A 17,919-nucleotide genomic window follows, 5' to 3' on the forward strand; every position below is an offset into this window, starting at 1 on the left:
AACACACTTTATTATATTTTTAAGAACAGATGACAGAAATGCTGTCTATGCACATGTCTGACGTGCTGTTTGTTTGGAGGCGTTTAGTCTCGTGGAACACGCGCATGTAAAAGGGTTCTCGTTCTTTCTTTGTTTTAGTCTTTTGAAAACATTCAGCAAGAATAGTATAAACTATGAGAAAAACATGCTGCAAATGACCTCAGACCATCTCAACTGATTTCAGTTCACTTTATTTCCACAGAGCAGCTCGTTGTGAGCGCAACTCTGCAGGGTCACTTTATATGTAGCTAATACATCTGTGATTTTAAATCATACAATAATACAAAAACACCTTCACCTCGACACATGATTTATATTTCAGCGATTATCATTATTATTGTTATTATGTTTACATTTAGAAATGTTTTTAGATCTTAATTTGTATTAGTCATTTTCTGCCTGTTGTCATGGACAGATACATGGTTGACGGAAAATAGAAAGGTGGTTATATTATTTTTTGGACCACTTCGTTATTTTAATTGCTTTTTAATTTCTTTTGAAGTGCAATTTGAATTTAGAAATGTCTTTTGGTTTAAGTTGTTATTTTTTTTTTAACATAAATTAAATTTTCAATGCAAAATCACGGAAGCAAGAATTTTCAGCGATTCCTCAGGCGGGGGGTTGACGATGTAATTGGATATTGTGTTTTTTAATAAAAATATTGTGAACATATTTCTTGCATATCGCCCCATAGGAGGGAACAAAACAAATGTATTCACACACATTCAAGGTCATAACCCCTCCGAAGCAGCTTATCTGGGTCTTGGGATGAAAGGTAATAAAACACCAACATTAAACCTGCAACAACCCACAATAAGTGATGTATAAGTGATGTATTTGCCTGGACAATGAAAAACACGACTGGTAGCCCACGATGGAGAGAATGCGCGGATGAAGTAGGCTCATTGCCAAAGAGATGTTGCTCTTCACAACTGTTCAAACGTCATCTTTCAAAAAGTTTAACAACACACATTTTTATTTAACTTTGAATAAAGTTCAAAGTTAGAAATCAAGTTGCCTTGCATTAATTGTATAGGCTGAAAATGACACCATAGTACCACTTAGCATCCAACCAGCGGTAATACCGGTGTTAGTCGGTTTGAACGTGAACAACACACCGATAACGTGGCAAGTCTGGTCTTTGCTTCACTGTAACCTAGATTTTCACTTAAATGTATTCAATTTTTTTTTTTTTTTTTTTTTCTGTTAATCAACATTACACCATGAGAGCCATTAATTGTTTGGAAATGGCGCATTGGGTGGGAAAAACATTTGTGGCTGGAGATGCAGAGCTATTTTGTTTTTTTCCCTTTCTCTAGTTGTCTCTTATTCCAATGCTCACTCTACAATACAAATTGCTGATGTGATGGGAGGCTCCTTAAGTGTGGCAGTCAAATCCAGTAAAATGGCAAGTCAGAGAAAAATCTGTGTGTTGTTGTGAGCTGTCTAGTGCCTAGCCTCAGCGCTGGCCGTGGCTCTCGCTGTCGAGACCAGACATTTCATCTACTACAGATCTCCTGTAATACTGTACATTTAAATTCACTGGTTTATCAACTCCAGGAATTTTGTATTCAATTAGTCTTTGAAAGGCTTTTTAGCTCTGTCCTCTTTGATATAAGCACCCGTAGAGTATTGCAGAAAAGCATGTTTGGACAACAGGGAGCTCAGCGATTTGCTGCCTCTTCTTGACTTTCCCTCCCATGTGAAAGAAAAATATCTGTCAGTGGGGATGTGCACCAACCTGTAAAAGGAAATAAGAGCAAAAAAATGATCATGTTCTATTGGCCAAATATGGACATGCAGAGTGCCAGTCAGGGTAGTGATCGAGGAGGAGGAGGAATGTGTTGGTTTCATTTGGAAGACTGCCTCCAAATGTTGAGGAAGCAATTTCTTAAAGGAATAGTTTGCCTCATGTTGTTCTAAACTTGAATACATTTCTTTCTTTCTTTCTTCCGTGGAACACAAAATATGATTTTTTTGAAGAATATCCTGTCCACTAATGAAAGTGAAAGGGGACTCATGCTGTCAAACTCTAAAATGACCTAAAAGGTTGAATGTAGTTTTTAGTTCTCAACTCAAATATGGCGTCATTAGACGTGTCGTATCAGATTATAAGACACGTGAGAACCAATGACATTTAATTTGTCATTCTGATCAAGCTTTACATGTTTGATTTGAAAGCTACTGTGAAGTTGAGGATTGTAAGTCTGTTTAATAGTACATTTGTGGTGGATATTGTAACTTTTTGAAGTTTGATAGACCCAGTCCCCATTCACATTCACTATATGGAAAAGAGTGTCCATTGTGTTTAAAAATTCACCTTTTGTTTTCTACTGAAAAGGAGAGTTTGAAATGGCTTTGAGGATGAGTAAATCATGACAGAATTGTTTTTATGTTTGGGTAAACTATACCATTGAGGAATGGAAAAAACATGTGACTTGTCAAATTCTGTTTTATTTAAAAAAAAATTAAGCATGCTTTTCTGCTTGGGTTTTCTAAGAATGAGGAATGAGAAAAAGTAATGAATATCTAAGATAATTTGCCTACCTGGTTTAGTACTTCTTACAGAGAAAGACTCCAAAAGCTGTAGCCTGCAGCACTAACAACAAGCCAGAGCTTGTGAGAGAAGAGAAAACCGAGAGGAAATTTACTTTAATTAGAGCAAAGCGAAGCTAAACTCTGCAGATTTACCCTGCCACTCCTCTTGACAGGTATCACAGATATTCTTTTAAAGTTCACCTTTGGGTAAAGTTCCAGACACAAAACGACACTATAATGCTACAGTAAATCATGGTGGCATCTGGAAACTTGACATTAGTCACATTCTTTGATTACAATAAACAAAGTGGATTGGCAAAGTTTGTCAAGACAAAATTTTATGTTGACTCGGCTAAGTTTAAACTAGTTTAAAAAGTTTGAAGTTTATACAGCTGTGGTGCGCATGCTCTCTAGTGTGCTCTGGTCTCTTGGTAAATGCAGCTGCGGGCGTTAACGTACAAATTCGCTTCTTGATCGGAATGCTCCTCTTGATGCGATATTAATGTAAACTCAATCAATATTATGCGAGAGTGTAAAGAGAGGGGACAAAAGTTTTAAAACTCTTAAGATATCCGATCTGTGCGACGTGTAAATGCAGCCTAATAGACCTTAATATTAATCAACTGGGTAGCTGTAGTTTTAGCTTTAAGCGCAATACTGTTCAGTGACTGGTCTGCTTCTCTTTCAAACTCTTACTGCACTGAATCAAAATTAATTTATATCTAATAATTACACAATCGAGATTATGGCAATAATTTAAGTAGTTTTATCTTGCATGAGATTACTTTTTTAATGTTTTTACTAGGACTGTCAATTTAACGCATTAATTCAGTTTTATTAATTTGACTAAAAATAACGCGTTAAAAAAAATTAACGCCATTAATCGCAATGCCACCGGACTGTAATATGGAAGATTCCTCAGAAATGGAAGCTTGTAGTACCACCCGTTTACTCCAGAGGGCAGTAAGTGAAAATTCAGCTGTATGGCAATGTGCAATTAATACAGTGAAGAAAACACTTCAGTAGGCAGAACAACACAAACATGCGTTACATTATAGCATTCAAAACACTTGGAGCGCAAATCCGAACTAAGGGATCTCAAGATGTGTTTAAAATTGAGTATTATTCTATATTTAACATGAAACAGTGACCTAAACATTTTATGTTTATGACGCAAGGCACCCGAGACGCTACACAATCATGTCTGATGCGTGTTGAAATTGACGGGTCCTTAAACAAGCCCTCATAATAAATCTCCAACTGACTGACAAATTCACTTGTGAAATGGATTGCTGTGAACTGTATGCCAATGATTGACTTATGATCAATAATATGGTAATAAACAATACATTGTATTCTAAAGCCGCTTTTTTATTGTCTTATTAATGATGAACTCTTCTGCTACAAGAATGTAATGCACTTTAATTATCTGAATATTTGTGTGTGTGTGTGTGTGTGTATATATATATATATATATATATATATATATATATATATATATATATATATATATATATATATATATATATATATATATATATATATATATATATATATATATATTTAAAGATAAATATGTATCATTTCATCATCATATATTGAATTATTGTTGTACGAGGGGCTTTCCCAGCAAATATTTGTATTTGCGATTAATCACAATTAATTAATCGGGACACCATGTAATTAATTTGATTTAAATTGAACCGATTGACAGCCCTAGTTTTTACATTACAATTTTTTTTTAATGTTTAATTGATGCTGCTACTGAAACCTAAAGCACAATTTTTGTATTTATTTTATTTTTTACTAAAATTTTTTACTTGATTCAAAGCTTAAAGCAATGTTTACTTGCCCTTGAAGGCTACATAGTTTTTATTTTATTTGTTAATGTTAATATTAAACTTTTATTAATATTATTTTTTGTGTTTTTGATTGCAAATTTGTAATAGATAGACATACATTTTATATATATATATATATATATATATATATATATATATATATATATATATATATATATATATATATATATATATATTTGGGTGCCGTAGTTTAAACAAGTTTGGGAACCACTGTTCAGTTAGACATGACGGTAAGACAAAACAACCAGCTATCTAAATACCGTACATATTCAGACAGACTGTCATACAGATTGTCAGATAAAATGTCATTATATATATATAAAAGAAAGAGAGAGAGAGAGAGACTTAAAGCATATTAAAGGCCTTTTTTGAGTTTGTTTACATTTTAATTCTTGACAGTTGGAATTTGAATTATCAAGCATTATGTTGTCCCATTTGAACTTTTTGTCAATGTAACACCCCTGTCTACAGTAGATGCGTCCATTGAGGTTTGCCCATTCTGTTCCAGTTTGGAACAGTCAACACTGCTCACACAGTCAACTACTGCCAACAACACAAATGGTTCAGAGCGTCCCTGTCAACACATCCAGTGTAGACAGTCTCAAGCCGTTCCGTCGCATTAACGGACACCCCCGGTGAAGACCGGGTGTAATTATGTGATTTTTTTTTTTTTTTTTTTCAGATTTCTGATCGTCTGCTGTGCGAAAACCATTAGTCCAAACAGTTAGAAATGACATGGCACATTATTTCAGAACAGTCTGAAGGCCTGTGCAATGTTTGGTGGATGTAGCTTGAAAGCTCTTGGAGTTAGTGTTATAAATGTAAGGGATTTTTGAAAAACCTAGACAAATCTGTTAGACTAACAGTGTGATGGCTTTGTCAAGCCAACATAATAAACTGACCAAAAGTTACTTCTTTCAGTATTAAAAAAAGCACAGTGGTGCCGTCATGTTTTTTGGACGTTGTACCATGATAATACCGTATTTTTTCACATGGAAAATGCCATGATATCCTTTAAGGTCTCTTTGAGTACCATGTAAATGTCTTGATAAATGAATATGGTTAATCATGTAGTACCTTGACAAGCCACCGCCACCACACACAGTGACCACTGTACGAGAAGGAAGGAAAGGCTAACAAAAAGTTATCATTACAGGGCTAAAATTCGGCTCCCTGTCTCAGTTAATATGGAAATGTAGTTAATGAAAAACAAGCAGAAACTGTCTTTAGAGTGAAACAGATCTGTGTGCAAAGGCAGTACAACAGTAGTAGCGTTTCTTTCCACTTAACTCTAACATTAACCACAAGTAAAATATATTTGGTTTGGGGAAAAAAGGACCTTTGGGGACAGACATTTTTGGCAGATGCATATGTGGTATGTAAACTGTATAGTTTACTACTTTTGTCATTTCCTGTATACTTGTCATGACATTATAGTTTCTGAGAACCCATTTAAGTGGGAAGTGGATATAATTTCACTTGTGGAAATGTTTAGTTTTAATTAGGGCAAGGGAATAGATTTAATAAATGGACATTTCTATGTATTCATTTGGCATACTGTTTTATCTATAGGGACAATGTACTTTTTTTATCAGTATGTGGGTTTCCTGGGAGCCAAACCTTGACCTTGGCTCTGCTAGGGCAATGCTCTACCAGACGAGCTACAGAAATATTTGCAGTCTATTCATTATTCAGTGTGATTTTGTTCTTGATATAAAAAGATATTGTGAATATTGCATTTAAAAAAATATATATAAAATAATAACATTTTGTGATTGTTTCCTTGAGACTGTGCCAGTATGTCAGATTCACTCCCCCTACTTCTGCTTGTATCGAATTTCATCAAAAGACTGAAAATTCGGACATAATTAGTTTTAGATATAAAGCCCAGCTCTAATTCTTATTAAACCAGCCCATAATTGCCTGAAAACTACATAGCTTCTGTTGATTGTCAACATTTATTTATATTTACATGCCAAACAGAGTAAACTACACTTAACAGTTCATCTTAACCTCTATAAATCATGACATATAGTGCTGGGGAAAGACCCATCATGTCTCTTGAGTTAACATTCTTTTGTTCAAACAATCAGACTGCCAGTCTACAGTAAGTGCCTTATCCTCAATGCGTCACTTGTAATTACATTGTGACTGTTAGGCCCTTCTTCCTCATTTGTGGTGAGATGGAAAACCAGGTTAACATAGGAGAGCAGAAAAACCTTTTAAGAGTTAAAGTAGAGATGAGGGAGGAAGAAAGAGTTAGAGACAGATTAGTGGGCTTGACTCTACTTGTTAGTGTACAAGTGCAGCTGTCTGCACAGCCATATACAGACATTTAAAGTGTTCGTCCAGCCTTGCTCTACAGTTTCCTGTTAACTCCTTCATTACCATTAAACTGTGGTGATTTTTGGTGGAGTCTTTGCATTTAGTAGTCAACCAATTTGTGTTTTTCAATTCCTGATGCCGATATGTGAGATGCAGGGTGGCTGATATAATGTCATTATGTACAGTAGGGCTAGGCGATTTAAGGAAAACATTTTATCACAACATTCTTGACTTTTTTTGGTTGATATATTACGCATATACACAATTTTATGGAAAGTGATTCAAAAACTTAATCTAAATGTACATATATATATATATACACACACACACTGGTGTCTTCTTAAACTTCATGAAAGAGTTCTCATCAAAAAATCCTCCACCAGCAGCAATGACAGCTTTGATATTCTAGCTGTCAGTTTGTCCAGATATTCAGGTGGCATTTCACCCCACATTTCCGGTCTTGTCGGACACTTCTCATGCACCTAACAGTCTAGCTGATCCCACAAAAGCACAATGGGGTTAAGATCCATAACACTCTTTTCCAATTATCTGTAGTCCAATGTCTTTTTCTTTGCACATATTCCCATAAGTCCTGCACCCCCCGAGTCTTCTCTATACTGTTGTACATGAAACTGGTGTTGAGCGTGTAGAATTCAATGAAGCTGTCAGCGGAGGACATGTGAGGCGTCTATTTCTCAAACTAGAGACTGATGTACTCATCCTCTTGTTTAGTTGTACATCTGGTCTTCCACAACTCTTTCTGTCCTTGTTAGTTGTCCTTTGTCTTTGAAGACTGTTGTGTGCACCTTTGTATGAAATCTTCAGTTTTTTGGCCATTTCAAGCATTGTATATATATAGCCTTCATTCCTCAAAACAATGATTGACTGAGTGTCTAGAGAAAGACATTTTTTTTTTGCCATTTTTGACCTAACTGTGGCAAATAAAAAACAAACAAAGTCAATGTTAAGCTTCATTTAATGAACCAAATCGTTTTCAACTGTGTTTGATTTAATGGCAAGTGATTTTCTAGTAATAAATGGTAAATTTAGCATGATTACTCAAGGATAAGGTGTTGGAGTGATGACTGCTGGAAATGGGGCCTGTGTAGATCTGATCAAAAATAACTTTTTTTCAAATAGTGATGGTGCTGTTTTTTTTACATCAGTAATGTCCTGACTATACTTGTGATCAGTTGAATGCCACATGCTGAATAAAGTTCCAATTTCCTCCCAAAACAGCAAAATCTGTACATTATTCCAAACTTTTGGCCACCTGTGTGTGTGTGTGTGTGTGTGTGTGTGTGTGTGTGTGTATATATATATATATATATATATATATATATATATATATATATATATATATATATATATATATATATATATATATATGTAAAGATGTGATCTCGATGTTAATATTATTATTTTTTGGCAGATTGGAGAGCTTTTACAATGCATAACCAATGCATAAAGAGTCACCATGTTTTGGATTCAATTTAATACACGTTCTGATTGTTCATACATTTTATAGGAACCACACTAAGAATGACATGTTTGAACAGCTTTATACAGCTATGATATTAAAGCCTGATTTGATTGATGTTTATGGGTCTGAGATGGGGATTAGCACGAGTAGCTGAATACTGGAAAGGGACAACATCTGATGGTTCATACGATTCATTGATTGTGTGGCATTTTGTCACTTTAAAATGGCTTTAAAACATTTCAATTCACATTGCAGTAACAACAATACGCATACGTTTCAGAACGGGGTCTCATTAAACTCTTTTTAACTTGGCATGCCGTTTTAAAATGGCCAGTGGCCTCCATCTGATGCAGACGAACAATTAAAAAAATATCACAGAAACGATACTTGCTCCATCACACCCAACTATTGTAAGGTTAATCTGTTTAATACATCCCTACTTTAAGACCTAAGGTTGTGGTGTATCTGCATTAGTTCATTTGCATTACATTTACATTTATTGACTTCGCTTCTCTTTTATCCAAAGCATGTTTCGCATGAGGAAAAGTAATTTATTGTAAAGGAGCGAATGATATTAGAAGTCACAACACCAGAATAGTATGGAACTGCAATGGAAGTTGTGAACTTGTTTTTCTTTTCTTTTTTGTATTTATTTGTAATATGATGTGCCCTTTATGCATTTGTTATGCTGGCGAACACGTGATGAGCATGTGTTTGCATTTGTTCGTAGTCGGTGTATCAAGGCAATTGTTTGGGTGTGTGACTGTCTTTGCATTAATAATTCAACGTACACTCAGTTTCATCCCTAGTTACAGCTCAGCCATCCCAAATTAACCATGTATTCTTTCTTATAATAACAGTATATGGCTCTCTGTGCAGTGTAAGCCAAGCTGAACCTGATCGCCCTCCTCTGATCCTCTATCTTTCAATTCTCTCTCTCTGATTCCTTTCATTCGTTCTTCCATCTGGTGAATTTAAGCTCCCCCATCCAACAGAAATCAACATCTGGGCATGAGCAGTGTGTCAAAGTGTGTGTAACCACGTGCGTGTGTGCAAAATTGCGTTTGGCAGACTGTACAGTCAATCCTTATTAGGCATTTCTTGGAGCAGGAAGTGGGATGTGGCCTCAGTGATGTCACCGGAAGAAGGAGAGTGTGTCACTGTTTGGAGAAAGAATATGAGGGAGAGAATCAGGAAATGAATGAGAGGGAAGAGACATAAACTAGCAGTCAAAACTTTGGAAACACTTAACTGAATGTCTGTTTCTTGTGATCTTGAAGACTTTTTGATATATTTTGTAGAAAATATAATTTATGCCATTTATCATTTACTTATTTTTTTATTTTGATAAGTTACACCATATAAGCTGCCAACAAGTGTCCAGCATACATGAGAACTCCTTCAATACTGTGTGAAAAGCATCTTAGGATGCTAATTATACACGAAACTTTCTAACTTGGTACATTATGAAAATATTAATTTAAAAAATGCAGTTCAATTGCCATTTATTTAACAGATATAATAATCAACACAACTAAAGCTGAAGGACTAATTTATTTAGAATTTAATTATTTAACTGCTAATAGATTATGTGAGATGAATCGAAAATCGATATGTGTACCCATCCCTGAAGTACATCTATTCTACTTGTCTATTCATGCCCATTTTTTTCTGTACAGAGGATGATATCAGTCTAGTTTTAGTTGAGTATTTGCTTGTTTGGGTGAAAAGATTACATTTTACAAGCTTGGAGGAATGCGAGCATTATGCCAGAGCAGCAGGATTTGAGTTTGTGTCTGATCCATGTCTCTAGAGACATGGTAGAGGCACTAAAACAGTCTAGACCCAAATGTTCAGCCAGCCAGATGCTCACACTGAGAAAACAATAAACGGCCTAATGATGTCAGTATGACATAACGCTTTGCTTTATGATATTATGTGTGTCCTTGTATACATTTATAATAGTCAAATTTAACAGTAGCCTATATTGTGTGCATTTAAAATATATATATATATATATATATATATATATATATATATATATATATATATATATATATATATATATATATATATATATATATATATATATATATATATTATGTCATCATTTACTCAGCCCTCATGTCGTTCCAAACCTGTATGACTCAATAAAAGCATATCCAAAGCACGGAAGCAAAAAAGATCATGTACGCACGTGTGAATCTAACTGATCGCAACAAAGAAAGGGATTCAAGAAAAAAAGCCTCTGCTCTCACCCAACAACAAACTCAAGTGTCTTCAGTTCGCCAGACACTACTGAAATTTCAAATGCGACCTGGTTCTATCTTCAGATGAAACCAAAAAAAAGAGCTTTTTCGGCAGCAAACAACATAGATGGGTTTGGTGCGCACAGGTTAAATGTGGTGCTGGATCTTTAACGTTGGTAGGCTGTAATTATGCCAGAGGTCCTGGACATCTTGTTCGGATACATGGCATCATGGACTCTATCAAATACCAACAGATGAAAAATAAAAACCTGGCTGCCTCTGCCAGAAAGCTTACAATGGGCCTTGGTTGGATCTTCCAGCAGGACAATGATCCAAAACAAACATCAAATCAACACAGAAATGGTTCACTGTCCACAAAATCAAGGTTCTGCCATGGCCATCCTAGTCCCCTGACCTGAACCCCATAGAAAACCTGTGAGGTGAACTGAAGATGAGAGTCCACCAACATGGACTTCTGAAGGATCTGTAGTGATTCTGTATGGAGGAATGGTCTCAGATCCCTTGCCAGGTGTTCTCCACCCTCATTAGGCATTATAGGAGAAGACTCAGAGCTGTCATCTTGGCAAAGGGAGATTGTAACAAGTATTAAATAAAAGGGTGCCAATAATTTTTGTCAATGCGTTTTGGAGAAAAATATTTATTTAATATAAAGATATTTCCCTGTTTCAATTGTTTTCAATTAAAGGTTCGATTTTTGTGAATTGTTTGAATGAAAGGTCAAAAGGATAAACAAAGCCGCCTTTGCACATATTTACCAAGGGTGGCAATATTTTTGGCCACTACTGTGTAAAAATATATCAAAAAATTTAAATTAAGTGAATTTAAATTTAAAAAAATACAAATATTACAATTTAAACTTTTACAATTAAAGAAAAGTTTTATATATATATTTGTTAGAAACTTGTTAATTTCTGCAATTAAAATATATATATTTTATTTTTTTTTACATTCTGAGCATTTGTGAGATGGAAGAAAGGTGTTTCTAGTTGTTCCTGGCAGGCTTTCTAGCCTTACAGGCTCCATCTAGTTAGGAATAGGGTGGGGTAACGGCATCTGCTGCCTGCCAGGAACCCAGGCATCTTTTGTACAATGGGCTGAACTTCAGTAATGTTTTTGCTCAGTTTTTCTGGCTAATTGGCATATACATTTTCTGTAGGTACACGCTCAACACAACTGCACATCACAACTGCAGAGTCTGGCTGTAAACCAGGGTTTGTCATTGTTGTAACTCACCCTGGTGCGTGATGGAATACAGCAGTACTCGCAGAAGCTGGTATATGACGTCACAGCCACTGTGTACTCATCTAGACTGTTTGTAGCAGTCCTGAACACATCCCAGTCATTAGTGTCAAAACATGTCTGGAGATCCTCCACAACCTCACTGGTCCACTTCCTTGATGTCCTCACTACAGGTTTGCAGAGCTTTAGTTTCTGCCTGTACGCAGGAATCAGGTGGACCATGATGTGGTCAGAGTTTCCCAGTGCAGCACGGGGGACAGCATGATAAGCATTCCTGACTGTGGTGTAACAGTGATCCAGAATGTTCTCCTCTCTGGTCAGGCATTTAATAAACTGAATTCTGAATTTAGGGAGTTAATGAGTGAGGTTTCCTTAAATGTTGTTAACCTTCCCTGATTAAACGGAGGATAACCAAAAATTGTAAACACGTAAAATCAAAAGAATAAAATAGAATATTAAAATTTAAAGAAATGCAAAAGAAAAATGATTCAGTGAAATCATAATTGCAGCACAGTGCTCAGTCAGTAAATGCGCAGTTCAACAGATGTGTTTTCAGGCTGGATTTAAATGTGGCTACTGTTGGGGCACATGTAACCTCTTCTGGAAGCTGGTAACAGCTGCGGGTGGCATAATAGCTAAACGCTGTCTCACCTTGTTTTGAGTGAACCCTCTGTATGTCTAACTGACTTGATCCTAATAATCTGAGATATCTATTAGGTTTATATTCAACAAGCATATCTGAAATGTATTTAGGTCCTAGGCTATTGAGCGATTTATAAACTAGTAATAGTACTTTAAAATCAATTCTAAATGTAACTGGTAGACAGTGTAAAGACCTGAGGACTGGAGTAATATGCTCAGGTATTTAGACAAAACATCAAATTCTGGCTATATGCATTAGATGATAGTAGGCCGATTTAGTTATTGCTTTGTGACTGACTCCAAAATGACACCAAGATTTCTTACTTGATTGTTTTTGTCTTTAGGCCCTTGGAGTCAAGATATGTGTTCACCTTCTGTTATTTCACCTTTGTTGCCAAATACAATGACCGTCGTTTAACTAAAGGAAGTTCTGGCACATCCAGCTGTTGATTTCATCAATGCACTGGCACAGTGAGTGCCTGGGGCTATAGTCATTGGGTGAAAGGGCTAGATCGATCTGGGTATTGTCTGCATAGCTATGGTATGCAATTTGATTATTTTTCATAATTTGGCCTAGTGAGAGCATATACAGGTTGAACAGGAGTGGTGCAAGAATTGAGCCTTGTGGGACTCCCAACGTCATAGTTGTCCACTCAGATTCATTGTTGCCTATTTTCACATAATAACCCCTCCCTTCAAGAGATGACCTGAACCAGCTGAGGACCATCCCTGAGAGCCCTACCAGTTTTCCAATCTGTCTAGGAGAATGTTGTGGTTAACGGTGTCAAAAGCAGCACTGAGATTTAATAATACCAGCACTGATATGCTGCCTGAATCAGTATTTAGCTTAATATCATTAAGGACCTTTATGAGTGCCGTGTCTGTGCTATGATGTGGTCTGAAACCAGACTGGAAATTGTCCAAGTCGCCATTCGAGATTAAGAATTTAGAACTGAAAACAAACTTTTCAATGATTTTGCCTATGAAAGGAAGATTTGAAATTGGTCTGTAGTTGTTCAACATTGTGTTATCTAGATTGTTCTTTTTAAGAAGGGGCTTGACAGCTGCAGTTTTCAGGGACTTCGGAAATGTGCCTGAAAGGAGTGACGCATTGACTATTTCTAACAGATCCTTTTCCAGACAGTGAAGCACATTTTTGAAAAATGCTGTGGGGAGTGAGTCAAGGCAGCAGGTTGAAGTCTTAAGATGCTGTACTATTTCTTTCAGGGTTTTGCCATCAATTTTCTCAAAATCAGACATCGTGACTAATTTCTGAAATTTTTTGTGGTGGGTGCTGTCTGACCTCAGTGCAACATGAGGATGAGCTGATTGCCATTCTAATATAATTGATCTTCATGAAAAAAGATGCTAACTCGTTTTTCTGTCAGAGAGCATTTCACTGGCCACCAGTGTTGGGGGGTTTGTTAGTCTCTCTACAGTTGCAAAAAGTGTGTGGATGTTGTTTAAATTGTTGTCATTAATGTTTGAGAAGAAGGTCTGCCTTGCTGTGTCTAGTTCCAAATTGAAAGCATGAAGGCTGTCTGTCTATATAGATATTATAATGAAATTCAAGTTGTGTTTTCTGCTACATCTTTTCATGTTTTACACTGCTGTTGTGTTTCTCCAAGGTGCTTTTATGCCTGCCAGTGATCGTCTGGACCTTTACAGGAGCAAAGAGTTATGAGTTAAATTTATCGAGGAGATCATCAACACAGTTGCGGATATACTCTGTTTCAAAGATATAACCTTGATAAATTGCAAACTAGTGTTCTCATTTATGTAACTCTTTTTGACAGAAACAGATCTAACTGCAGTGGCAGGAGAAATCAATATTTTAAAGAAAATACAGAAATGGTCATAGCGCAACGTTCTTAATAATAGTGGATGGAATGTTCAGACCCTCCGATCAAGAGTGTGTCCGCGATTGTGTCGGTCGATCTACAATCTATCAAAGATAATACCTGTATTAATAACCCTAAAATAAATAATAATAATTGGCCTTTTTTTTAAATCCAGATTAATCGATTACAAAATAATCATTTGTTGCCACCCTAATTTTAAGTGAATAACTAAAATTCCAGTCCTTTTCATGAAGCTGTCTTTTGGCTTCAGAAGACTTGGAATATAGCACACAAGTTGCAAGCACTACTGTACTTTCCTGGTGCATTTTTATTTATTTTTTTTGCTGCTTGACCACCCCTGGTCATATCATGCTATTATTGTACAGAAAAGAGCCATTTGTAGATGCATCAAAATACCTTTTGTGTTCCACAGAATTCATCTGGGTTTAGGACGACATGAGGCAGAGAAAATGGCCTATAACTAGCCGAATTCCTTGAAGGTCTTAAGAACAGGCTCTGTTTGTGCCTGTATATCGAATGTAGGAATATGATCTGCGGGCAGTTTGAAGTTTCTAGAACCTGCTTTCGCTCCTGAGCACTGGAATGCTGAGCACTTCCTGTCTTTCTCCACCTCCATTGTTGCTACTTGTCGGGCTTGTTCGGATCAGACAGACTTCTCCTCCTACCTCACGCATTTCTAACCACACTTGTCTCTTTGTTCATTAGGCCTCAGTCTGTCTTTCCCCTCGCTGACATATTTGTTGTTCTCTCCGACTCTCTTGGTTTCTCTTCACTTTCCTCTATTGTGTAGTTTCATTGACATGAATTGATGAGACTGCAAATCGGTGGTCACGAAATAGAGGACCGCACTCCAAATCCAGACCCAAAATTGGTTCCACCCAGAGGTTGCGTTAAACAAAAATTTTGAATTTTGAAACAGAGTTATTCCAAATTATGCCCTTCAATTTGATTGGTATAAAACAAGACAACAATAAACCTAGCTCATCAGTTTTCATGTTAACCATCTTTATGTGGTATATAAATGCAATGTCGCTAACACACTACTTTGTTATCAGTAGTGCAATAATGTAACACTACTGACTACTAACATTACTTTTAAAGGTAACATTCCTCTACTCTTGGAATAATAATAATAAAAAAAACATACCCGTCTTACCAGATTTGCACTTGTCAGTAGTCCATGATATTAGTTATTTAAATCTTTGTTAATTGTTAAAGGAATAGTTCAGTAAATAATTAGTCACACTAGACTAGTGAACACTCCGTTCACTCCCATTCAAAGGCATCCGAATGCATGAGACAGGAAACGCAAGCACATGTGGAAAGAATATTGCATTGAGCTGTGGACAAAAGTTTAGATTTGGTGAACTCTGACCTGCGAATCTGTATGATGAGCAGGGGTGTAAAACTTAAGTATGGATACTGACTGAAAATTTTACTCAATTCAAGTCCAAATATTTAGCCAAAAACATACTTAAGTGAAAGATAAAATTGTACTTAAGTATTAAAAAAGTAACTTTTTCCCTAGTTAGAATGAAATCAAGAGAGGAGAGTGTGTGAGAGAGGCTGTTGTTAAATTCGATTGGTTGAAGTCGATTTTTTACTGTCTCTGACGACTGTAATATTTCTCCTCCTGTGGCATTCTCAACCTGGTCATAGAATCATGTTACAATGACTACATTTTTGCAAAATGATTTTGATATGGCCTGTTTACAACACTAGAGGCACTACAACTAGTGTTGTCTAAAGTACCAACTTCGGTACCAAGTCGTACTGAAATGTAAAAAATGCGACGCTTTGAGTGCTGTTGAGCAGAATCGTAGACACCTCTGATTGGCCATTGTGTTCACGTGCTCATCGGATATGTCTGTGATTGGCTACAATGATCAGCGCTTCAAAAACATGTTGTAAATATACATCAATGACGCTCTTCACCGAGCGCTTGCACAGATACACACGGGAGCGTTTGAAAGCAGGACCGGTCTGCTGATAGACGGCTGCTTGTGCTTTCAAAAGCTCCCACTCCCGTTTTAAAAAAAAACTTTCAAACACTTCCGTGTACTCTCAAACGGTCCCGTGCGTTGATCATCGTAGCCAATCACAGACATATCCGATGAGCGCGTGAACACAATGGCCAATCAGAGGTGTTTATGATTTCGCTCAACAGCGCTCAAAGCTTCACATTTTTTAAACTTCAGTACCGACTTGGTACCGAAGTCGGTACGTTTGACAACACTAACTACAACAACAACGACTTTATCCCCTTTCACTCAAATCATGAGAAAAACAGCAGATTATCAGTCCATAAACACTCTGTGACTCACACACTGCTGTCTTATGACATATAAACACTTCTACTATAGAGCATGATGCATTTTAACATTTTTATTACATAACCAACTACATTTACATGCTTGCTTAAGTGATCAAATTGTGTGGTAGCTCAACTGATAGTGTTGTGCTTGTGATATAAATGACCGATACGAGTCCTGAAGAGCACATGAGCCGAAAGTGTCAAAGAAGCACCACAAAATGACGCAGTTGTGTTTTTCATCTCACATTTGCTTTTTCTGACACTATCGGTTAGGTTTAGGTTTAAGGATTAGGTTAGGGAAGTTGATTTATATCTCGATAGAACTTTAACCTTCAAAACCTCATCCATTCTGGAGAACATTTCACTCGCTTTCAGCACCACACAGTGAACATTTCACTTCGGAACTGCTCTGAGACTTGTAATGAACCACATTTTATTTTGCAAGAACGTTGCCACAGTCATGCAAAAAATGAAAGATGAAAGTCATACTCCTTATGACTTTCATCTGTGGAACAGAAATGAAGATTCTTTTGAAGGATATTTGATGTGTTTATATTCATACAATACAAGTCAGTGGGGTTTAAAACTTTATGAAAAAACCATAAAGGTCATAAAAGTAAGCACGGTAGCACTGTACAATAAGGTTCCATTCGTTAACAGTAGGTACTGTATTAGGTATCATGAACTAACAATGAACAAAACATTTTTTGTAGCATTTATTAATTCTAGTGAATGTTAGTTAATAAAAACACAATTGTTCATTATTTGTTCATGTTAGTTCATAGCAGGATAACTAATGTTATCATATAAAACCTTTAAAAATGTATTACAATATGAGGAAATTGACATTAACCAAGATTAATAAATGTTGTAAAAGTATTGTTCATGTTAACTAATGGAACGTTAATGTAAAAAGTGTTGCTGTTAGCACTGTACATGCACGCTGCACATGCATCAAGCACAAGGAAATGTAATACAGCTTATTTTATGAACACAACAAGGAGACAACAGATGTCAACATTTATGGTGAATAAGAAGTTACATTTTCATCTGATTCTCACCGGAAACCAATCGTATCGCTTCAGATGACATGGATTAAACCACGTGAGCCATATGGATTACCTTTATGCCTTATTTATGACCTAATTTTTGACTTGCATGGTATGGATTTACACTATATTTACATCATATCTCCATAGAAAATATCTTCATTTGGGTTCCGCAGGTGAAAAAAAAATCATATGAGTCTTAGATGGCGTAAGGGGGAGTAAACCGTAAGAGTACAGTGTAATATCAATTTTAGGTGAACTATTCCTTTAACTTAGTTGTTGTTGTCCTAAACATA

General features: G+C 36.2%; 1 protein-coding gene across 2 annotated transcripts in view; it reads left to right on the plus strand.

The window, feature by feature from the left end:
- LOC127661737 (vasodilator-stimulated phosphoprotein-like) overlaps positions 1 to 17,919 on the plus strand; it is a 56,895-nt gene that overhangs the window by 14,116 nt on the left and 24,860 nt on the right. The window lies entirely within an intron of this gene.

This window comes from Xyrauchen texanus, chromosome 21, assembly GCF_025860055.1.
Source record: "Xyrauchen texanus isolate HMW12.3.18 chromosome 21, RBS_HiC_50CHRs, whole genome shotgun sequence".
NCBI lineage: Eukaryota > Metazoa > Chordata > Actinopteri > Cypriniformes > Catostomidae > Xyrauchen > Xyrauchen texanus.